The sequence below is a fragment of the Schistocerca gregaria genome, chromosome 4 (genome assembly GCF_023897955.1).
Source record: "Schistocerca gregaria isolate iqSchGreg1 chromosome 4, iqSchGreg1.2, whole genome shotgun sequence".
Taxonomy (NCBI): domain Eukaryota; kingdom Metazoa; phylum Arthropoda; class Insecta; order Orthoptera; family Acrididae; genus Schistocerca; species Schistocerca gregaria.
In genome coordinates, this window is record NC_064923.1 from 738,348,678 (window position 1) to 738,374,492 (window position 25,815).

The following is a 25,815-nucleotide window of genomic DNA, read 5'->3' on the forward strand; positions in this document are numbered from 1 at the left end:
GAGTGCAGGTACTAGTAGATGGGAACAATGGCAGGAGGGTGTCCAGAATGAGGAAATCAAAGAAAAACTGGGAATGAACTCTATAGATGTAGCAGTCAGGGCGAACAGGCTTAGATGGTGGGGTCATGTTACACGCATGGGAGAAGCAAGGTTACCCAAGAGAATCATGGGTTCAGCAGTAGAGGGTAGGAGGAGTCGGGGCAGACAAAGGAGAAGGTACCTGGATTCGGTTAAGAATAATTTTGAAGTAATAGGTTTAACATCAGAAGAGGCACCAATGTTAGCACTGAGTAGGGGTCATTTAGGAATTTTATAAGGGGGCTATGCTCCAGACTGAACGCTGAAAGGCATAATGAGTCTTAGATGATGATGATGAATAATAAAGATGTACTATGTTAATAACGTTTGTTTTATTTAAAAGAACTTTAAGAGTTTTCACATAAAACATTCTATGGCATTACTTTGCAACACGTCCTCGTAGAAGGAGAGAAGAAAAAAACAGGAATGTGGTGCTACATAAGAATGCTGTAGATAGATGGGTAGATCGAGTACCGAATGAAGAGCTAAAACTCAAATCGCCGCTCTCTCACGACAGAAATGAGCACTGTGAATGCCGGGAAGTTCCTAGTCTAGGTGGTTTGCCGTTACCTTTCCCGACCGAGATACTTTGCGTACCTCTATCGGTTATCCCTTCTGTTCCAGTCTCGTATTGTTCGTGGAAAGAAAGATTGTCAGTATGCCATTGTGTGCACTCTAATCTCTCTGATTTTATCCTCATGGTCTCTTCGCGAGATATACGTAGGAGGGAGCAATATACTGCTTGACTCTTCGGTGAAGGTATGTTCTCGAAACCTCAACAAAAGCCCGTACCGAGCTACTGCGCGTCTCTCTTGCAGAGTCTTCCACTGGAGTTTATCTATCATCTCCGTAACGCTTTCCCGATTACTAAATGATCCTTTAACGAAGCGCGCCGCTCGCCGTTGGATCCTCCCTATCTCTTCTATCAATCCTATCTGGTACGGATCCCACACTGGTGAGCAATATTCTAGCAGTGGGCGAACAAGTGTACTGTAACCTACTTGCTTTGTTTCCGGTTTGCATTTCCTTAGGATTCTTCCAACGAATCTCAGTTTGGCATCTGCTTTACCGACGATCAACTTTATATGGTCATTCCGTTTTAAATCACTCCTAATGGCTACTCCCAGATAATTTATGGAATTAACTGCTTCCAGTTGCTGACCGGCTATATTGTACCTAAATGATAATGGATCTTTATTTCTATGTATTCGAAGCACATTACACTTGTCTACATTGAGATTCAATTGCCATTCCGTGCACCATGCGTCAATTCGTTGAAGATCATCCTGCATTCCAGTACAATTTTCCATTGTTACGCCCTCTCGATACACTACAGCGTCATCCGCAAAAAGCCTCAGTGAACTTTCGATGTTATCCACAAGGTCATTTATATATATTGTGAATAGCAACGGTCCTACGACATTCCTCTGCGGCACACCTGAAATCACTCTTACTTCGGAATACTTCTCTCCATTGAGAATGACATACTGCGTTCTGTTATTTCGGAACTCTTCAATCCAATCACAGAATTGGTCTGATAGTCCATACGCTCTTACTTTGTTCATTAAACGACTATAGGGCACTGTATCAAACGCCTCGCGGAAGTCAAGGAGCAGGGCATCCGCCTGGGAACCCGAGTCTATGGCCCTCTGAGTCTCGTGGACGAATAGCGCGAACTGGGTTTCACACCACCTTTTCCGAAACCCATGCTGATTGCTAGTGTGGAGGGAGTGTGAGATATGGACGACTGTGATGAGTGCTCGTGTAGTGTAGTAATGTATTTGTGCCGTCCGAGTTGGAGGCGCCGGTGAGAACGAAGCTCAGGGCTGTCACTTAGCCCACTGCTATCGAAGAATATCGAGGGCAGTGCTGAGCTTAATTCCTGATCCCGTGGGTGGCTCACTATTAACAGTGTCACATGCCCTAATTTCCTAAGGCACTGAAAAGAGGCCTGAAACGTAACACAGTCTACTGCCACAAATTTTTGTTCAATGTACGTCAGTACTTCCCCTCCCCCTTCCCGGTTGAACGGGCGACGATGTAGCAGCCACGATGTCCTCTTCCAGCTGCGGGATTCGAACCGGCTACGTCCCAGTCAGATGCACTGTACAGGCGTGCGCCTGCCCGAGTCGCGAAGAAAAGAACCTTACGGGACATCTCGATTAAAGATATAGCAGCGTGAAGAGATGCACGTAATGAGACTTGTGACTGCAGTGATGAGCTCGTGTGCTGCGTCGCACACGCGCAGAGCTGTGAGCGCCGAGTGGCGAGGACGTGGGCTGGGTGCGCCCCCAGACGTAGCGCGGCGGTGCGGAAGGGGCTTCCCCCGATAAGGGCGGCCTGCGAACCGCGCCACCTGCCGGCGAGCACCTTGTTAGCGCCCTGTTCGATTCCGCGCTTCAACGTATCGATTATGTTGTCAGCGCTGGCACCTGCCGGACCGACGCGCGCTTGTTTATTTTGTGCCCGCCCTGGCGGCCGTCTACTTCCCCTGCCACCCGCGTGCGTGCGTTTACGGGGCGGGTGCCGCTGGTCGTACGACGCACCTACAGTGACTCCAAAAAGCATCCGTCTAGCTCCATATTTTTTTTTAAAAAAAGCTACTCCTGCTGCACATGAACAGAAACGAATAAAGGATCTGAATAACCATTCCTTATTGAAAAACAAGGAACGACATACATTTATAGCGTTAACGAGGTCAACAAAGCAGAGAACTGCATGCGGAAAGCTACTCCATAAAGGACTCATCCAATCGTGTTTTCTGACATGAAGGGCCTGCAAAAGTGGTTCAAATTACAAAAATAATATTTAGCGGCGTTTCCCTTTCCAGTTATTACTACTTGCAGTCGTATGGCATAGAGTTAAGTTTGAGGTCACAGAGGATGGTATTTTGTGCCACTCCACATTAACAGCTTGTTTTAGGTCTTTCTTATTAGATGTTAGACTTTTCCTGATGTTCTCTTCCAGCAGTTTCCAAAGGATTGGGATTATTATCTGGGCTGTGAGGGAGGTTGTTTCCGTGTATTGTACATGAGCCATATCCTCGTACACTACTGGTCATTAAAATTGCTCCCGGCCAGACTGACCGAACGGTTCTAGGCGCTACGTTCGGGAACCGCGCAATCGCTACGGTCGCAGGTTCCAATCCTACCTCGGGCATGAATGTGTGTGATGTCCTTAGGTTAGCTAGGTTTAAGTAGTTCTGTGTTCTAGGGGACTGATGACCTCAGAAGTTAACTCCCATAGTACTCAGAGCCATTTGATTAAAATTGCTACACCAAGAAGAAATGCAGACGATAAACGGGTATTCATTGGACAAATATGTTATACTAGAACTGACACGTGATTACATATTCACGCAATTTGGGTGCATAGATCCTGACAAATCAGTACCCAGAACAACCACCTCTGGCCGTAATAACGGCCTTGATACGCCTGGGCATTGAGTCAAACAGAGCTTGGATGGCGTGTACAGGTACAGCTGGCCATGCAGCTTCAACACGATACCACAGTTCATCAAGAATAGTAACCGCTGTATTGTGACGACGCTGTTGTTCGGCCACCATTGACCAGACGTTTTCAGTTGGTGAGAGATCTGAAGAATGTGCTGGGCAGGGCAGCAGTCGAACATTTTCTGTATCCAGAAAGGCCCGTACAGGACCTGCAATGTGCGGTCGTGAATTATCCTGCTGAAATGTAGGATTTCTCAGGGATCTAATGAAGGGTATAGCCACGGGTCGTAACACATTTGAAATGTAACGTCCACTGTTCAAAGTGCAGTCAATGCGAACAAGAGGTGACCGAGACGTGTAACCAATGGCACACCGGGTGATACGCCAGAATGGCGATGACGAATACACGCTTCCAGTGTGCGTTCATCCGAAAAAATGACGTTTTGCCATTCGTGCACTCAGGTTCGTCGTTAGGTACACCGTCGCAGGCGCTCCTGTCTGTGATGCAGCGTCAAGGGTATCCGCAGCCATGGTCTCCGAGCTGATAGTCCGTGCTGCTGCAAACGTCGTCGAACTGTTCGTGCAGATGGTTGTCGTCTTCCAAACGTCCCCATCTGTTGACTCAGGGATCGAGAGGTGGCTGGACGATCCGTTACAGCCACGCGGATAAGATGCCTGTCATCTCGACTGCTAGTGATACGAGACCGTTGGGATGCAGCACGGCGTTCCGCATTACCCTCCTGAACCCACCGATTCCATATTCTGCTAACAGTCATTGGATCTCGACCAACGCGAGCAGCAATGTCGCGATAGGATAAACCGCAATAGCGATAGGCTTCAATCCGACCTTCATCAAAGTCGTAAACGTGATGGTGCGCATTTCTCCTCCTTACACGAGGAATCACAAAAACGTTTCACCAGGCAACACCGGTCAACTGCTGTTTGTGTATGAGAAATCGGTTGGATACTTTCCTCATGTCAGCACGTTGTAGGTACCGCCACCGACGCTAACCTTATGTGAATGCTCTGAAAAGCTAATCATTTGCATATCACAGCACCTTCTTCCTGCCGGTTAAATTTCGCGTCTGTAGCACGTCATATTCGTGATGTAGCAATTTCAATGGCCAGTAGTGTATTTCTAACCGTATGCTTCGGGTCGTCGGCGTGTCGAAAGATGTAATTTCCTTAGAGACCTTCTTTTTCGACGCTTGGCTTTAGATTTTGCTTGAAGATCTTGATATACATTTCGTGATCAATCGTACAGTCTATAAGTTGTAGTTTTCCAACACCTGCAGCACTCATGCACTCCCACACAATCAGGGGACCCGCGCCGTGTGTAACATGGGTATATAACATTATTTGTTTATGGCTCATTTATATGTTTATAATTTTTTGCTTTAAAATTTTCGCATATTAGTAATATATTTTCTGTAGATGTAAAGTAAAGTGTGCTATACTAGAGTTTGAAGTTCTTTGCATTGTACGTGAGTAAGTTGTACGTAAGTAAACAATTTTCTGATGACATTTTGTGTTTAAGAATATTTGTGTGTATGTATTCTTCATATTGATGTAAATTTGAAAATTTCAGAAATGGTCACTTAGGAACAATATAAGAAATATGTGTTATGTAAAAGCCAGTGTTATTTTCTTTCAAACGAAAGTGGCTCTGGGGGAATGGAAAAAGTGGTTTGGGCGAATTGGCGCGCTACCTAGAGCAAGCGCGGGAAGTTAGTCACACAGTCTGTAGGCAGCAGTGATTGAGGCAACACCCTTTTGGAGCAGGAGAAGCTTTGCCTGCAAATTCGCACAAAAAAATGTCTCGGGTAAAGAGTGCAAACGGCTTACGGCATAGCTGTGTGTTATGATATGCGGTGGTGTCAACACAACATATCCGTCGTTATTCCATATCAGTGTTGTTATGTGTTTTTGGACTCCGCTGTACTCATTTCCCATTGAATAAGGTGCTATTAAAGTGGATTTGACGTCCATCTGAGCATTTCAGGGTGATATTTTAAACATGGTTTCATAGTAATGGCTATAAATAAGTGTGGGATGTGGGAAGGCACGTTCTTCCTTCTTCTAGCCCATTTTCTTTCTTCCCTATCTTCTTCGATGTCTCTTCTGTATTTCCCGCTTCTTCCTTTCTTCTTGCTTGTATCTTGTTTTTTGTCCAGGCTAGGATATGACAATTAGGATTCCTAGAAATTCTAACTGTTGTGTTCCAGGAATTCCTGATGTTAACGACGTGGTAGGGGATGATGTGATTTGTTCTTAACACTTTCTTCCCCAGTGCAGCTTCCATCAGTCCTTTTATTTATGCTTTTGTTATGTGATACTGACATTAAATACTATGGTGTTTCTGGAGATGCTAGTGTTACAACTCCTCTCCAGTCGTAGATACGCCTCTAATTGTGGTGACTAATCCTCATAGTGATAGTTTCATAGCTCCTAGGATGCCTCATCGAACAGGACTGGCTCTTCTTAAATGCAACTGCCGCCCCAGCATCTGCCTGTTGCGTGGTTCCATCTTTGTAGATGAACATTTCTGCTAATTTTCTCTGTTTTGTGTGCTCGAAATTATCTGCTACCGTAGCAGTGGGTGTAGTAATCCCAAACGCCTCTCCTCTCACTCTGTCTGCCTCTCCCCTCGCTATACTCTGTCATCTCATGTGATGCGTAAGTTCACGTTGACCATATGGATCGTTCTCGAATTGTGACGTCGTGCCGTTCTCGATGTCCACTCGTGGTACAGAAATGTTCTAACCTATGATAAACTACTTCCAGGTTTCTCATAGCTGCTTTGAAACCTTACAAAGGGCTTTGTCCCTGTCTAACAATTATTTGAATCAAGTTTTATTTTACTTTACACAGATGCTGTTCGTCCTTAATCTTAAGCAAGTTTCCTCAACTTCTTAAGAAAGTCAAAGTATAGACTAATACTGATGTACATTGAAAACGTTAGTTATCACATGCACTTAGTATTTACTTATTTCTTGGATTCCAAACCTCCTTATTTTTTTCATGCAGATAAAAATAAAAATTATAAAATACGTGTTTAATTTTTTTGTTATCATTCTTGTTTCCCCTGTGTTCTACATTATCTGCTGTTGACTCCTGCAACATAAACTTTCGAACCAATATTTTACCCTACTGATTAACTCATATATACTCATCAGATTACTCGAATACCTGTACTCTTACTGTATATCTAAACCATCTTTCTGGTCTCGTTTATCTTTGCTTTCTCATCACCTTTTCAGATGATAAATTATGCCAACATAAATGTAATAATTTCCAATCCTCTTTCATTATTTCAAATATTCTTTTTCTATTTGTACACCTGTAATTTGGATTATAGATGACCTGCAGATAAAAGCACAATTAGTATTCTATATCAAACATCTGGTGTAAACAGTGTAGTGTCTCATCATCCTCTGTTTGTATTGTTTCTATCGGTGGGACTTTTGCCTCATCATCAGTCGAATCCCAGTCAGTCGTGTTCTAATACGATAATTGTGTTTTCGATCCTACCTGTTCTGTCTCTGTCACTGGTTTTTCTTGTCTTGCATAATAAGTAAGTCGATTAATTTGTTTACTCTTAACTTTACAATTTTTGTGGGTCGTGCATTATCTTCCTGGTACCCCACTTGTACAGCTAGTCAATTCTGACCTTTGCCTGGGCTAGGTGGCCTAATCTGAACCTCAGGTAATTCGTTTTTCCTTTGCTAATTTGACTTACTAGGTTTCTGTGGTTCTTTTACTGGCCGCGGAGGGCTGTTAGAATTCGAGTAGTTCTGATTTTGTGACTGAAACCAGGTCGGTCTGTTGTCACCATTTTGCCAGTTCCCATTCTGTGTGTTCTGAAGCAATTCAAATTTTATTTTATTTTGTGCTTCAAGCGACCAGTATCGTGACAAAAAAATGACAATTTGAACTCTTCGTACGATTTACAAATTTCATCAATCCTTTGCATCGTTTCTGCAATCGCACCGTCCGTGTGTGCACAAATAAAATCTAACTTGTGTGATAATGGTCAATTTTCTGGTAAACCAATCTGAAACTGATTTACAGAGGTCCTTGGATGCAAGGAATTTCCGTCTTCTCTGTAATGGTAAAATTTCCTTACAGTGTGGAGGCGATCATTGTCATATTTAGTATTGGCACCACATGGTGTTTGTTCCAAGCCACCTCTCCTCCCTCCATTCATACCACTGTCAGTCAAGTCTGTGCATTGACCGCCGTTCGGTATTGCACGCTTCCGCTATCCTCTACGTGTGTATTACACCTTTATAATTGTACACAATTATTCGTCTCAAGCTGAGCCACATATCCTATCTTCTCTGTCGTTGTTACTGGTGTTCGATTTTGGCACATATTGTCCATGACGGGATCGCTATCCATTCTTGCCAGTGGCATCAGACTCTTGTATGGCCTGTACTGTTCCGTTTAGCAACTTGATGTTACCTGATCTACGTGTTGCAATTCCGCATATTGCGCTCGTGGAGGTTGGTCAGCGTATGTTACACTTAGCACAAGACGTATCGGATTTTGTTGAGCTCCCTTCAATTCTGTCTCTACATGGGCCACCCTCTGTTTCTGATCAGTTGGTACCTTCGTTTGCAGCTTGCTAGTATACATTGTGTGTATCGGTAGACTCGCTTTTTTGCTTGTTTTGTCACTTCGCATATTTGTGCATTCCGACATGCAGCTACATACATGTCGCGATCTTTTTGCGTCTCGTTATCCCCTGCATATGACTTTGTTACGACCTTTACAGTGACTCTATTTTAATTTACAGTAAATTATGACGTCGTAATCGACTCCGAGCACACAGTGTCATTGTCGCTTCGACCCTCTATACTTCTCAATAATTACGCTTTGAGTCTTTGGAACAGCTCATTGTTTTCGATTCGATCTTCAAAATATGATTATAAAATCTTTTCAAAGGTGCTTTCATGACCCTTCTCTGAACAGTTGTCTGTTCGACTACCTGTTGTGCCTTGCGAGATGTTTTCGTTGCAAAGATATCTACCTTTTGCTTGACCTCTTTGACACACTGTTGAGTCTCGTCACGAATCTTGGTCATATCTTTTGGCACCTCGTCAATATCTGTTCGCATTTGTCTATGATCTACCATAAACTCTACAATCACGTCTCGTGACTCTTTTGCATCTTTTCGAATTTAATTAACGACTGAGATCAGTTTACTCTTGTTCTAAATTTTGCATGCGTTTATTCGTCTGTGCAAACCCCCTCTCGGTTTGACGTCCTTATATCACTAAACCCATCCTCTTGCACATTTTGCATTTGACGTTCTTGGGTCGATAAACCCTCTTGCACAACTTGTATGGTTGCGCCAAATATTGCAACATTGCTAACATATTGTAAATATTGCAACATTGCAAACATATTGTAAATACTGCAACATTGCAAACATATTGTCGGATACGTTTGCATCTTTCCCGGTAGTCATTTGATGCGATCTTTCTGTCTTTTGTCTTTCCTGTAACGTTTCTTTAGTTCTGAATAGAGTGTAGGTGCACTGACATTCATTCGTTCGATCCTATCATGTGACAACTGGTTCATTACAACTATGCTTGGTTCGAGATACCCCAATGTAGTATCATCTGAGTTTACGTCTCTATCAGGATCCGCCTCTTCTCCGTTCTCACTATCAACCCTATGATATGAATGCCTTGAACCTGTCTCAGTTTCATGATATGACCTTGTCGTTGCTAACTCGTGCTGTTCACGCAATTGTCCTTGTTGTAGTACACGCTCGACCCCTTCCATCTAGTCTACCACATGTCTTTGATCTCGCCTATGTCCATCCTTCATTTCGGATCTTTGAAACAATCTCTGGGCTTCGCACCTTTTGCTCACCTGATTCCGTGTCAACATGGGATCATATGACTTAACATACATACACCTGTACGAATTCCAGAATGCAACGTAAAATTTCTCTAAGTCAAATGATAAAATGCTGTCAACGATGGTAGGTCCAGAATCCATCACACACAACAGCGATATGACAGTCATCTGTGCGCCAGCAAAACAAAAAAATGTTGTTAAACCCAAATTACTGAATTTAAATATTAAATTTGCGCTAAACAAAACTTAACCTAATTCAAAAGGAAGTCAAGACATTTATCTTTGAAGTTCACTTCCAGATCTACGAAAAGTTTGGAGTTACTCCGTTTTGTTAACTTCCAATGGCATAATGCACTACCTTATGAGTGCTGTAAATTCATAGTCTGTCAGTCACTTAATGATGCCAACAAACTATTTGTAACACCGAAATGTTAACAAAACTTTTCACTCGCCCAATCTACAAATCATCAGGAGTATCACCTTCTATCTCAAATTACCACTTGACAATGTCATGTCCCAACCATAAACATATTCTGACAGTCGCACAATCTGCACACAAACGGTTCTAACAATATCCCTTCCAACCAGAAATGTATTCTGACAGCCCTCCTAACCAAAAATGTGTCCTGGCAGGGTCGCCATTATGTAATGTACTCGCCCAGCCTGGTATCACCTGCCCTTACAACTTACTACATACAGATAGCTATGACAAGATTAACTGCCAGGTAAGGAGATCTCAGACACAGTGATCTTTAGATATCAGAATAATAGGTGTTATACATGACCAAAAATATGTCAATGGGGAAGAGGCAACCTCTACTTTATATCAAACAAACGAACAGTTTCATTTACTGAATATTTTTATTATAATAATCACCATACGCAGTGGGTTCAGGTTGCGTATTTGGCTATGAAGGAAAAATTAACACAAGAAAATCTTAATGAACCTAACTTCAAGCAAGATAAACACATGAAAATTTACCAAAACAATTCTTACACTATCATAATCTTAAAAGAAAAACAAATGCTAACGTAACATCATGCACATTGAACATAAGAATTTTACCACAAAGTATTTACATTTACATTTACAGTATTTCAAAATCACACAATTGACTGTACGCTGACTGCTCTATTGTAGCTGGATAATATTCCTTATCAAGCAAGTGTGACAGCATACAACGAAATAATTAAGAGGTACAATGTTCGCATCGTGGCAAGTCGATATAATTCACACGAAAATGTAACAAAAATGCTCGGCAAGGTTAAATGAGAATCCCCAGGAAAATACTAAAGTAGTTCTCGCGACCCACTTTTGGTGACATAAGAGAACCTGTATTCTAAGTTCACTGTGCTGCTGTCATTGCATATATCGCATACGGATCATAAGAATAACGATAGAGAGGTTAGGGTGCCTTCAGCACACGTAGACTGCCATTTCTTCCTCACACGATAAGTAAACGCAACAGTAACAGAAATTCGATAAAATTGGTAGAATCTACCCTCCACCTTGCACTTTAGACTGTCTTGCGGTATACTGATGTAGATGTAGAGAGAAACCAACACATGTACGAAGTGCAGTCATATGCTCTAAATGGGGACCTCCTAACATCTCGACTGTTATCTTCAGCGTCTTAAGTTTTTTAGCAATCAGTGTTTTTAAACTTCTCTGTAAGATCGGCATCAATTGATCTAAGAGGTGCCTTTCATAAGAGGTTTCATTGCTGTTCGGTGCTCTAAATTGTCAGCTCCTGATATCTCGACTATTATCTTCAGCGTCTTAAGTTTTTTAGCAATCAGTGTTTGTAAACTTCTCTGTAAGATCGGCATCAATTGATCTAAGAGGTGCCTTTCATAAGAGGTTTCATTGCTGTTCGGTGCTCTAAATTGTCAGCTCCTGATATCTCGACTATTACTTTCAGCGTCTTAAGTTTTTTAGGAACTCGTATTTTAAAATTTCTCCGTCAGATCAGCATCAGTCGAGGGAAGAGGCACAATTTTTAAGAAGTTTTACTGCTGTTAGGGACGAGCTGGGTTACAATCCATGTTGAGCCATCCAAAGGTAGGTTTACTGCCGGTTCCCCAGATCACTTCTACATCGACCTTCACATCTACATAGATATTCAGCACTTGGAAGATCCCCTCCGTGACAGGAATTGCGTCTTGAAATGTTGTAGAATAACAAAAGGGGGCAAAAAATGGAATGTAGTCGAATTAAATCAGGCGGCGATGCTGATTGAATTAGGTCGGTAAAAGAGAAACTGAAAATAATGGCGACTTTTCCTATTTAGGCTTCAAAATAAGTAACCATAGACAAAGTAAAGAGAATTTAAAATACAGACTGGTAATAGGAAGAACATTAATAGTAAAAAACAGAACTCTGTGTTAGGAAGTCTTTTATGAAAGATTTTGTCTGGAACGATGTAGCCATTTACAGAAGAGAAACGTTGAGGACAGACAGTTCAGAAAAGAAAAGTGTAATAGTTTTTGAAACGTAGTGCTACAGAAGAATGCTGAAGATCACATGTGCAGCTCGGATAACTAATCGGGAGGTACTTAACGACCTGAGGAGAAAATAAATGTATGGCACAACTTACCTAAAAATTTGACAGATTGATAGGAGAGATCCTGATCCACCATGGAGTAATTAATTTGGTAATGGAAGTAAGTGTAAAAGTAAAAGTTGCAGATAAAACACAAGGTCTGACTATGGTAAACAGTTCCCGGTGGGTGAAGCCTGCAGCAGTTAAACAGAGAAGACGAGGTTCGCACAGGAGAGATTCGTACGTAAATTGGAGGTGGATGGGGGGAGAAAGGAACGGAGAGGGATTACTGACGTCAGGTTCACCCGCACATTACGGGTAATTAGTGTTGTTGAGTGAATATATGTACTGGTCAGGGATTCGACCCTGGGATCTCCCATTTACTGGGCAGGTGACGTTAACCACTGTGCCATCGAGAACACAGTGTCAGAGTAACCGCACGGACTATCCGGGCACTCCTCACGGCCGACCTACATTCCTACCCAATGCCATCTATCCACAGTCCCTGTCCATTTCCTTCACGCTCGCAACTCGGAGATTTCTACAGGAGGTCGGACGTACATTATGTGATCAAAAGTATCTAGACACCCCCAAAAACATACGTTTTTCATATTAGGTGCATTTTGCTGCCACCTACTGCCACGTACTCCATATCAAAGATCTCAGCAGTCGTTAGACATCAAGAGAGAGCAGAATGGGGCGCTCCGCGGAACTCACGGACTTCGAACGTGGTCAGGTGATAATGTGTCACTTATGTGAACGTCTGTACGCGAGATTTCCACACTCCTAGACATCCCTAGATCCATTTTTTCCGATGTCATAAGGAAGTGGACAAGTGAAGGGACACGTACAGCACAAAAGCGTACAGGCCGACCTCGTCTGTTGACTGACAGACACCGTGGACATTTGAAGAGGGTCTAATGTGTCATAGGCAGACATCTATCCAGACCATCTCACAGAAACTCCAAACTGCATCAGAAACCACTGCAAGTACTATGACAGGTAGGAGGGAGGTGAGAAAACTTGGGTCTCTCTGTCGAGCGGCTGCTCATAAGCAACACATCACACCAGTAAATGCCAAACGACACCTCGCCTGGTGTAAGGAGCGTAAACATTGGACGATTGAACAGTGGAAAAACGTTGTGTGGAGTGACGAATCACGTCACACAATGTGGCGATCCGATTGCAGGGTGTGGGTATGGCGAATCCGGGGTGAACGTCATCTGCCAGCGTGTGTAGTGCCAACAGTCAAATTCGGAGGCGGTGGTAATATGGTGTGGTCGTGTTTTTCATATAGAGGGCTTGCAATCCTTATTATTTTGCGTGGCGCTATCACAGCGCAGGCCTACATTGATGTTTTAAGCACCTTACTGCTTCTGACTGATGAAGAGCAATTCGGGGATGGCTACTGCATCTTTCAACACGATCGAGCACGTGCTCATAATGCACGGCCTATGGCGGAGTTTTTACACGACAATAACATCCCTGTAATGGACTGGGCTGCACGGAGTCCTGACCTGAATGCTATAGAACACCTTTGGGATGTCTTGGAACGCCGACTTCGTGCCAGGCCTCACGGACCGGCACCGATACCTCTCTTCAGTGCAGCACTCCGTGAAGAGTGGACTGCCATTCCCCAAGAAACCTTCCAAGACTTGACTGAACGTATGCCTGCGAGAGTGGAAGCTGTCATCAAGGTAAAGGGTGGGCCAACACCAAATTGAATTCCAGCGTTACCGATGGAGGGCGCCACTAACTTGTAAGACATTTTCAGCCAGGTGTCCGGATACTTTTGATCACATAGTGTAGTTGTACAGCCGCACTGAACGAGGTGGATCCATTGCCCGTCTAGGCGGATCAATTATATGGTTGCGTGGCGTCTGTGCTTTCGCACATGTTTGAGGAAACAGACACCACGAATTCATATAAAGGATAAACTTGCTTGGACAACTGCATGAAACTAGTCTTCAGAAAGAAGAAGACCGCAGCAAGAGAAGCAATTCCTGTCGGGTTTGTAATCAACAGTCACTGACAGGGAGTGACCTTCCGTCCAGTTACTGTCGGTCAGAATCTTTTTACGACCACTGTTGCTGCTCAGTTACACATGGCTGCGAGCAGTACAACATCCCTTGTAGATACGTTATACAGACCGCGTTGGTACACCAATAAATCGGTCAGCTTCATTGACAGAGCGGTCGTGGGAAGGTCCAAAGACGATAGTTCGTTTCGGCCACGCTGTCGTATCTCCACGACGACAGATCTTACTGCGCTCATTCCGTAGAACCGACTGCAACACACACACCACTTCACTGTCATGTGTTACTTCATCGGCAGAGGGTCACGTGAACGCCGGCTAGCAGTTTAACAACAGGTTCAATGCTCCTAACCGGTCCAATGGGATTATAACTGTTAGCCTACATGATATAATGACACTTATATTGTAGAAGAGAAATGAAGGGTGAAGCTGTCTTACTTACTATAATTAATCTTACTCGTTCTATCGAACTGCTAAAATGATAACTGAAATGAAGCCTTTATCTAAAATTGTTGATTATAGCCAAGTTACATAGGCTTCTAGTCTGAACTGAAAGATGAAGTCCCGAAGTTCCAAAATGTTGGTGGAAATACGTTTGGAAGGCTCGAGTTGAACATTCTATCGATACCAAGGTCATTAGTTCAAAAATGGTTCAAATTGATCTGAGCACCATGGGACTTAACTACTCTGGTCATCAGTCCCCTAGAACTTAGAACTACTTAAACCTAACTAACCTAAGGACATCATACACATCCATGACCGAGGCAGGATTCGAACCTGCGACCGTAGCAGTCGCGCGGTTCCTGACTGCGCGCCTAGAACCGCTAGACCAGCGCGTCAGGCGAAGGTCATTAGTGATTAATAGCTTGGCACCCTAGTGAAGATGACTCAGCTACAGTTTCAAACAAAAGCACTCTCACTAAGAATAGTCTAATTACTTCCTCAATGAAATTAAGTGGTGCAATTAATTATCTATTTGTTTGAAGGTACACAGTGCGATCAAGAGTACCTGGACAGCTATACGTAATGCGGAAATGACCACTGCATGTCACGAGAGGCAGACCCCGCAGTGTAAAAAGAGACGGGGAGCATTGCGTTGTCAGTAGAGGAGTGGTAACAGCAGAGTGGGTGCGCAAGAGAGTTCAATGACTTCGAACATGGACTAGTCACTGGATGTCATCTGAGTAGAAACTCCATCATGGATATTTCAACCTTTTTAAAACTGCCCGTTTCGGCAGTTGGCGAGGCAGTGTGAAGTTGAAAGTGGCGGAACATCCACTGTCGATAACTGCTGGAGGTGACTAAAGAGTCGCGTGAAGTCAGTGGAATGTATTACTCTTGAGTTCTAAAGTACTGTCAGCAGTCCAGCTTGCTCAGTGACTGTATGTAGAGACTTCACGTCTGCATCTACACCTACATCCACATGACTATAACGGTACTTTGCGGGCAGGAGTGTCAATTAACATCATATTAATTAAAATCGGGGAACAATTAAAAAGGGGAAAGTAATACGAAACTTTAATAATTGCACAGTGTTACTAAGAAGCAATATAATGAAAAGTAATAAAAAGCTAAGTAACAAAGACCAAGCGGGACAGAAAGATATAGGGGCGCGTTTGTTTTTTGATACATATGAAAGAACATGTAACACATTATTGAGCTCTCTACCTTCAGTCATCGCGATCGGGCTTGTCGATGAAAAAGTGGTACGCGACTGTGAAATTCGTTAAGGAGATTATTTAAAGACTCTTCAAGCACATTTAAAATACATTACGTGTGACTAAGTGGTTAGAGACGTTTATTGTCGGGTGACGTGAAAATGATTCCGACAACATAATTCGAACTTTGTGTTAGCTGGAAAAAATACTCTTGGGAAATTATTATGGTTGTGGAACATACGAAAGTTATATGGCAACGGAAAGCTATAGTTTACGTAATTCTGCATTTTATAAAATTGTGAAACGCGTGTGCGCAGAACATTAAGAGAACCTTATCCTTGGACGGTTGCGGGGGTAACTGATACAAACCACACGCCAGCATAAAAATAGTTCGCCGATTAACTACCAGATATGAAGGATAGGATCATCACCTCCAATCCCGATTCATATTTCATATTTAGTTAGTGAATGGAAAAGTGTCCGCAGCTCGTGGTCGTGCGGTAGCGTTCTCGCTTCCCATGCCCTGGTTCCCGGGTTCGATTCCCGGCGGGGTCAGGGATTTTCTCTGCCTCGTGATGACTGGGTGTTCTGTGATGTCCTTAGGTTATTTAGGTTTAAGTAGTTCTAAGTTCTAGGGGACTGATGACCATATATGTTAAGTCCCATAGTCCTCAGAGCCATTTGAACCAATTTGAATAGAAAAGTGTTAATAAACAAACTACATTTCAATTTTATCCACGATTTTAGCTTCATTACGTAGTCTTGACTACATGATAAACAATATCTGTGGAAGTTGTATACAGCGTATCGTCATAATATTTAGCCAACCAATATTGTGGGACACCAAAAATGTAAATGCATGAAATTGTTCTTACAGCGGATGTATAATGTATGAGTGCGACGAACTATATTGAGAAACTGAACACCCATTACGTACTTGCATGTTTATCTGCGAAAATGGTCCTTGTCAGTACATTAGCATAGAGTTCTAATAGAATCGCTGGAACATTGCAAACCATCCAGATTAATCGAACATCTAAATACACATAATGCTGGTATCACCAGGATGTGTTCTTTCTCCTCACTCCCGTGGCAGTAATTGAATTAAGAGTCAGTCGGGAATAACATTTAAATCAATTGACGACCATTGAGCTAGAGTCACGAATTTTCAAACATCCACTGCCATGTATGAAGGCGAGTGACACCACGAGTGTTAACGTCAATCGAGGGGTGTCGTCGTGATCGTATTGAATGACATTGATCGGTCACAAGCTGACGAGGAAGTACGTAGTAGAGGGTTAATCGAACCACCTTCAAGCTATTTCTCTATGTCCCACTCTCGAACAACGCTCGCGAAAAACGAACACTCAAGTCTTTCTTTGCGAGCTCTGATTTCTGTTACTTCATTATGTTGACTATTTCTCCCTATGTAGGTGGCACCAAGAAGATATTTACACAGTCGGAAGAGAAAGTTTGCGACCGAAATTTCATGAGAAGATGCTGCCGCAACGAAAAAAGCCTTTGTTTTGATGATTGCCACTCCAATTCGCGCGATAATACAAAACGAGCTGCCCCTCTTTGAACTTTTTAGATATGCCCAGTCAGTCCTACCTGTTGTGGACTCCACACCACACAGCAGTATTCTAGAAGTGGGGAGACAACTGTAGTATAAGAGGTCTCTTTAGTACACTTGTTGCATTTTGCAAGTGCTCTGCCAACAAATCGCAGTCTTTGGTTTGCTTTCCACACAACATTACCTATGTGATTGATCTTATTTAAGGTATTCGTAGTTTTAATCCCTAAGTATTTAGTTGAATTCACGGGCTTTACATTTGTGTGATTTATGGTGTAATCGAAATTTTAGCGTATTCATTTTATTACTCATGTGGATGACTTCTCACTTTTCGTTATTTAGAGTCAATTGCTACTTTTCATACCAGTCAGATATCTTGTGTAAACCGTTTTGCAATTGGTTTTAATTATCTGATACCTTTACAAGACAGCGAATGACAGTGTCATCTGCAAATAATCTAAGAGCCTTGCTCAGATTGTCCCCTAAATCGTTTATGTAGAGCAGGAGCAGCAGAGAACCTGTTATGTAGAGCAGAAACAGCAGAGAGCCTGTAAAACTTTCTTGGGTAACGCCATATGTTACTTCTGTTTTACTCGACGGCTTTCAGTCAGTTACTACGAACGGTAACCTTTATGAAAGGAAGTCACGAATCAGTCGCACAGTAGACGATAGCCCATAGGCACGCAATTTGATTAAGTCGCTGGAGTCAAAAAGAATGTAGTACAACGATCGCGCAGCTCCCCATAAGCCACGAATTTCTGTAGTGGATGCTAAGCGACGCTTCCAGTGGTGTGAAGACCTACGCCATCGGACAGTGGATGACTGGAAGTGAGTGGTTTGGAGTGATCAATCATGCTGTATTCTGTGGCAGTCCGATGGGAGCATTTGCATTTGGCGAATACCAGGAGAACGTCACCTGCTGTGACGTGTAGGGCCAACAGAGAACACGTGCGATGAGTTAGGAAGTCGACTTCTCCAGGCAAATGCCGGGATGGTTCCTTTGAAAGGGCACGGCCGACTTCCTTCCCCGTCCTTCCCTAACCCGATGAGACTGATGACTTCGCTGACTGGTCTCTTTCCCCAAACAACCCAACCCCAACCCTGTATTCACCTGACCAGCAGTCCTGTTCCTCCTGTCATCGAACTTCACTTCAGAGTTCAATCCACCATAAAGTCGAAGGGTGGACGTATTAGTGCCCACTAACAGGCGCCCGTATATTTTTGACTTGATAGTGTACATGTCTGCAGCCCTGGTACAGCGTAGCACGTCACTACAGCAACCAAGGCAAAGTGAAGCTGCCTACCAATAAATTGGAGCATCATGAAATATCTCATTTTCTGCATTTGAAGGAAAACGACGCAGCAACATCCGAGGTGATTTGATGGAAGCATGCGGCAACAGTGCATCATCACGTGAGACATGCTTAGGTAGTGCACACCCGTCCACTGTGGCCAAACAAGCCTGAATGACGAAGAGCGCAGTCCAACACCATCACTCTATGATGAACAGACAATCTCTGGAGAATTGGAGACGCTGCTGCTGGAAGACTATGTATCACAGTCGAGTCGATAGAGGAAAAAGTGGAACGCAGGCATCGTTGAAAACGACAGCGATCGTTGTCAGCTACGAGTCAAATGAAAACCTTAAATATTTTTTTAAATATTATTTATCGTGCAGAAGTGGTACAAAGCTGTATCACTTTTCAACATAATCTCCCCCACGCTCAGTGCAAGTCCTCCAGCGCTTACAAAGTGCATAAATTCCTTTAGAGAAAATTATTTTGATAGTCCGCGCAACCTCTCACGGACCGCGTGGCGTACCTCTTCATCAGAACGGAACTTCTTTCCTCCCATTGCGTTGTTGAGTGGTCCAAACATATGGAAATCACTTGGGGCAAGGTCTGGTGAGTCTGGTGAATATTGTGGATGAGGAAGACACTCAAAATACAGGTCTGTGATTGTTGCATATATTGTGGAACCTTGCATTTTTATGTCGCAAAAGGACACCTGCTGACAGCAATCCACGTCGCTTTGATTTGATTGCAGGCCGCAGATGATATTTTAGGAGATCTGCTTATGACGCACTGGTGACAGTGGTCCCTCTAGGCATGTAATGCTCCAAACTGACGCCTTTTTCGTCCCAAAAGAGAGGCAGCATAACCTTCCCTGCTCATGATTCTGTTCAAAACTTATTTGGTTTTGGTGATGAGGAGTGACGCCATTCCTTGCTCGCTGTCTTCGTTTCCAGTTGGTGGAAGTGAACCCAGGTTTCGTCTCCAGTAACGATTCTTGCAAGGAATCCCTCACCTTCTCGTTCAAAGCTCCGAATAAGTTCTTCACAAGCATCAACATGTCGTTCTCTCATTTCGGGAGTCAGCTGCCGTGGCACCCATCTTGCAGGCACTTTGTGAAACTGGAGCACATCATGCACAATGTGGTGTGCTGACCCATGACTAATCTGTAAACATGCTGCAATGTCATTCAGTGTCACTCGGCGCTTTTCCTTCACTATGGCTTCAACTGCTGCAATGTTCTGTGGAGTCACAACTCTTTGTGCCTGACCTGGACGAGGAGCATCTTACACTGAAGTCACACCATTTGCGAACTTCCTACTCCATTCGTAGACTTGCTGCTGTCACAAACATGCATCACCGTTCTGAACCTTCATTCGTCGATGAACTTCAGTAGGTTTCACACCTTCACTACGCAAAAACCGAATAACAGAAACCTGTTCTTCCCTGGTGCAAGTACCAAGTGGGGCGGCCATCTTTATAGTGATACTGCGACGGTATGTGTGCATCTGCACTATGCTGCCACCTACAGGCCATTCTGCACGCTGTTGGTAGCACGCTTACCAGCTTAAAGGATAACGGCGCGAAATTTCGATTTCTTATTACAAATTTCAGGTTTTAATTTGAGTTAGCGTGGTAGATTTGGCGACAGCTTACTTCCACTGGAAACTGCCACCGAACCGAGCAAGCAGCCAGATAAAAAACAAAGCAATTAGTCGAAAAAAGTGGGTTTACTGCCGCCGAAAACGGCGGAAACTCAATCACCATCGGCCAAGATGATGCTGAGTGTTTTTTGAGGGCAGAACTGCTCCGTTAGTTTATCAAAAATGGTTCAAATGGCTCTGAGCACTATGGGACTCAACTGCTGTGGTTATTAGTCCCCTAGAACTTAGAACTACTTAAACCTAACTAACCTAAGAACATCACACACATCCATGCCCGAGGCAGGATTCGAACCTGCGACCGTAGCAGTCCCACGGCGTTAGTTTATCAAATTTTGTCTCGACCTCCGTATTCTTCTGACCTGGCAACCACTGACCCCTTCCTTTTCCTCCGGGTGAAGAGACCATTGCATGGGAAGAATTTTCAGAATGACGGCCAGGTGTGTTTCGAGGCTGAACGTTTCCTGAATAGCAAAATGCGGACTTTTACAACCGAAGTCTCCACCAAGCCATGCGGAAGACGCACTCAAGGGCGAATGTAAAGAGGGCTAACACCATTATTACTATTAATGTTGTTATTATTAATGAAAATGTGCACAGTGTACAGATACAAACAAATACAAATGGAAATAGCAATACAAATACAAAGCTGAGTTAAATTACTCTACTCCTAGTTTTAGTATTAGCACTGTTCTTTTTCTACATTTTTTGCATTATATCTTTCATTGTTTTCGTTGCACACTTCACACACGCAGTCTTCATTCGGCTAGTGAAATCTCTTGTTTTGGCATAGCTTGTGGTGGAATCCATTGCTGTGTTTCACGATCACAGTTTGATTATTTTGAGGATGTGAAACTCCATTGATCGTTATCAATGTCTTCTCTTTTTTTATTTTTGCGCCTATCGGACTCAAGTATGCGAGCTTTACATGGGGAACACGCTTCGCTACGAATTAAACCTGACCCTGCGCTTAATACGAATACGTGTTTCTCATACTTCTCAAATTTTAACGATACGCAGTTGAAGAACGGAACGTGTCACTCAGATTACTTTCTTTTGTTGCCCCTTTTGCACGTAACACACTCGCCTACGTTCATCCAGTCTCGTTCAACAGTTATGTTTGTTTCACACTGAGACTGAAGTAGCCATTGATACATTACGTTTCCACGTTAATTAAACTGGTAATCACAGATCTCTGAAGCTTTTTCATTTTACGGTCTGCTATCAATACGTTTCTCCACGGCAATTACTAATTCTCCAACACGACACTGCATCAAACAAAGATCCTTTAATAAATCCAGCACGCATATCCGAGAAATATGTGAATTACTAAAATACAGTTCTTCTGCAAACTGGTGTAACAATTTCAAATATTTATTCCACTTTCTACCAAATTTTTCCTGCTACTTATCCTCGACGCGGCTTCCTATGACTGCACCGAGCGAGCATTGCCAACACTCCAGATCAAAACAAGGTAAATGTGACTACAAAAGAGCCAGAAAAAGCTTAAATAAAACAAAGCGTATTATTGTTCAGTTTTATTTTTGCAATAATTATACTGTGTAGCAGAGTACCAAGAATTCATGTTAATTTTCTTAAATCGGTATCTGCTGGATACATACGAAGTATTGTTTAAATTCCATATGTTTGGCGATATGGAAACAATAGATCTGCATTTTTAATAGTTCAAAACTGACGATAGTATCACTACACTTGAAAATTTAAACATCAATTTGTATCCATGGAACTTACAGATATTATTTTTTGATCCAAATAATCTGTGCACTGCAGTGACGTGGACTCTCCTACATAAAACGGCATTGTTGCAATTTAACAGTGGAAGGTGGAAGAACGTAATCATTCCAACACTTATTGTGGTGTCGAAGCCCTGCTCGTGCTTTAAGAATAGCATTCAGCTTCTCAGAACTCAGTTTATTACGAAGTCTTATTTTCATTACATCTAGCCCGGTACTGTTAGCTCATGCAAGAACGAACATAATGCGAATAAAGCCAACACGTTAAAAAGGTTTTCTCCAGTCGCACCTTGTGCTTACATATCATCATCCCGGACTGGAATACTGTTTCGTTGTGACAGTTTATGCCATACACTTTTGATGGATTTCTAATTTTCTGAGATTTATACATATCAGGTGTATAACTCTATTTAAAACCACTTTATGAAATAAGTGTTAACCTGGATTTTACGTAACATTTTAAATTTGCGTTCGACGTTTTGTTTTAATGGCCTTAATAGATGTAGAGCAGATGTACAGATACTCACAAATGTAAACTTTCCAGGAAGCACAAGAGAATAAAGAAAATTACATGTGTGCCTTGTACATCTTATTAGAGGAATAATTTGTGGATACACTTGTTCTTGAATTCAGATACAGCACCGAGCAAGGTGGCGCAGTGGTTAGACACTGGACTCGCATTCGGGAGGACGACGGTTCAATCCCACGTCCGGCCATCCTTATTTAGGTTTCCCGTGATTTCCCTAAATCACTCCAGGCAAATGCCGGGATGGTTCCTCTGAGGGGGCACGGCCGACTTCCTTCCCCATCCTTCGCTAATCCGATGAGACCGATGACCACGCTGTCTGGTCTCCTTCCCCAAAACAACCAACCAATCAGATACAGCACCTTGAAATTTTATTTCTACCATACGTGTAGAAAATATCAGGCCATTTTCAAAAGCTCGATATTTTGATGCAAGAAAGGTATTTGAATAAACATCATCATGTCAATTTCTTTCGCACAACTTTCTTTTTCCCACAGCAAAAATGTAAATAATGTTTCTGCTAGGTACTTACAGGACAATTTTCGAAATATCTGCGCTGCAGAACAACATTGTTTTTTACCCTTAACAAACTAACACACTGAACACAAGTTAACTTTTCTTCTCCTTCAGTTGAGCCGCTGGCAAACTGCTTAATGCAATTGTGAATCGTAAGAGTTATGAATCAATAAAGTCTGCATTGATGAGAACGGCCTCCTTCACTATTATGAAGCTACGAAGGGCCAAGTTTGTTGATGTCAACTATGCTACAACAGCATGTCCAGTAACGCTCTCAGCTGGTTATATTTCGTAGTTGTGTTTCTGGTCTTGTGTGCTGACAAACCTGGAATCCACACCAACACAACTCAATTTGCTTTGTAGTGTTGTTTTAATTCAGCCTAATAATACATTTTCATGGGATAATGAAGCATATTTTGATATCTTAGTCCAATGCAAATAATTTTTCCTTAATCGATATGGATTTTAATGGTTTACTGTTGCCAATGAAAACGGCAAAAAAGCGATATGATGGTTAAAAAAAAACACAGTTTCAGTCGGCTTTCGGCCGTGGTCGCGTGCGGACCGGCTCCGCGCGCCGGACAGCGCACCGTAGTTTGTTTACTTCCGCGTCGCGGTATTTCGTGTTGTGTAGCGTCCATTTCTATTGCACCTCATGGCGCACTGTTACCGCCGAGCGACAGTTAAAGTAACATTCCAAGCCGAACATGCTAGACCACGCGCTTTTGAAATTGAGCAATTCATTCGCGAAGAGCTACGTCTGGACCCTCAGGAAGTGATAGGTATTCATTTCTCTATCACTAGCAGCATCGTCTATATTAAGATGACGACGGAGGAAGCGTGTGCTAACGTAGTTCGACAACACGCACGCGGACTCAAGTTCAAACATTCTGACGGGCATATTGGAGAGGTGACGGTCGATCACGCTGGTTTCGGACTTCGAACAATCCGGGTTTTTGAGCTCCCTTTCGAAGTGCCGCAAGATGTGGTCGTCGAAGCTTTCCGACCCTATGGCAATGTTGTGGGGCACATCGCGGAGAAATGGCAGACATTCACGACATACAACGTGTTGAATGGTGTCCGCCAAATCAAAATCGAACTCTCCAAACATGTACCATCCTATCTGCTGATAGGTGGCGTGCGAGCCATCGTTATGTATGATGGCCAGCCGCGGACGTGTGCCGGTTGCGGACAGGAGGGCCATGTTCGGTCAGAATGTCTCCGCCGACGTTTGCTCCTGGTCCCGACCAGTGACTCAGCTCCCAAAGTGACGGCCGCTTCTTTACCAGATAGCTACGCCACAGCCGTACGCAGCCCCGATGCGTCACTTCAGGAAGCACCTCTTCTCCACCCGGCACTCCCCACTGGAAATGACCTTGCTGCCATGGCCTCACCGGCACCATCTCCTCTGACGGCTACGACACCACCAACTCTCCAGAGCTCGATGGACATCGACGCGAATGCGGTGCCTACCTCTGCCTTTCTTCAGACTGGCGCGACCTCGGACATCGAACATCCACATTCTGATTCAGAACAGCACCTCCGAAAGCAACGGTCGCCCAGAAAACGGAAGAAGAGGAGTCAAACGCCATCTGACGACACACTTCTTCACGTGGCATCACAGGCAGTGGAGCTGATACACGACAGTGATCTCCCTTCGAGCGTTCTGACGACAGGAGAGGCTGCTCCTGATGTCCCATCTGAAGAACGATCTCACACGAATATGACGGATTCCAAGGAGGGTGCCTCCCTGGACCCCACTACAGCAGCGTCGCTACAACTCGCCCCCGAGGAGTGTGACAGTCGCTCACCGTCTGTTCCAGTCTCCTGGGCTGATGATATCGACGAAGGAGCAGTTCGAGATGGTGGTCCTCCCATCAGGCAGTGCCCCATGGAGGTGCCTGACCCACCTTCCAGCCAGTGATTACGACAACGGTGACTACGTCAGATGTTACACGCCAGCCAGACATCTCTGCCGGAACATCTGTGCCAATGGTGGGAGCACGCCCCCAACATTACCGCATAGCGACGATGAATCTGGCCACCATTCGGGCCCCCCATAAACTGGCAATGTTCCGTGAGACCATTTATGCTGCTGATGTCGACATTGCCCTCCTCCAAGAAGTGTTTGTCGCCGATTTCCATGCCCCCACTGGCTACGTGGCACACATCTCCCATGCTTCTGACAACGGTAGTGGAGTTGCCATCCTCCTCCGTTCTGGACTCCCTGCTGAAGATGTAGTGTACCTTGCTAATGCTAGGGGTATGGCTCTCACGCTGTTCGGCGTCCGTATCCTCAATGTATATGCGCCGCCCGGCTCCAGTCGACGTCGTGATCGACACACTTTCTTTGCTGACGAGGTAACGCCGCTGTTTGAGGGTCCCCTAGATGATATGGTCCTCGGTGGCGATTTCAACTCCACGCAAAGGCCTGAAGATCAATTACCGCATCATTCCCCTTGTGCGGCCCTCTCCGTCATCATCGACAGACTCCAGCTTGTTGACACTTGGACAAAGGTGCATGGCACCCGTGCAGGTTTCACATATTATACGGCGCATTCATCTAGTCGTCTCGATCGTATATACCTCACACGTTCCCTTGCTGCCGACACTCGACATGCCGAAGTATGGCCTCTGGCTTTCTCTGACCATGACGCCTACATCTGCGATGTCGTCCTCGCCCGCCAACAAGTGTGGCACAGCCGCGGCTTGTGGAAATTCAACGTTTCCCACCTGACTGTCCCTGACTGCCGACGAATCGTTGAGGATGCGTGGGCCCTCTGTCATCGTCGTCGCCCCGCCTACGCATCCACCTTATCGTGGTGGGTATCATGCGCGAAACCAGCTCTGCGCAGG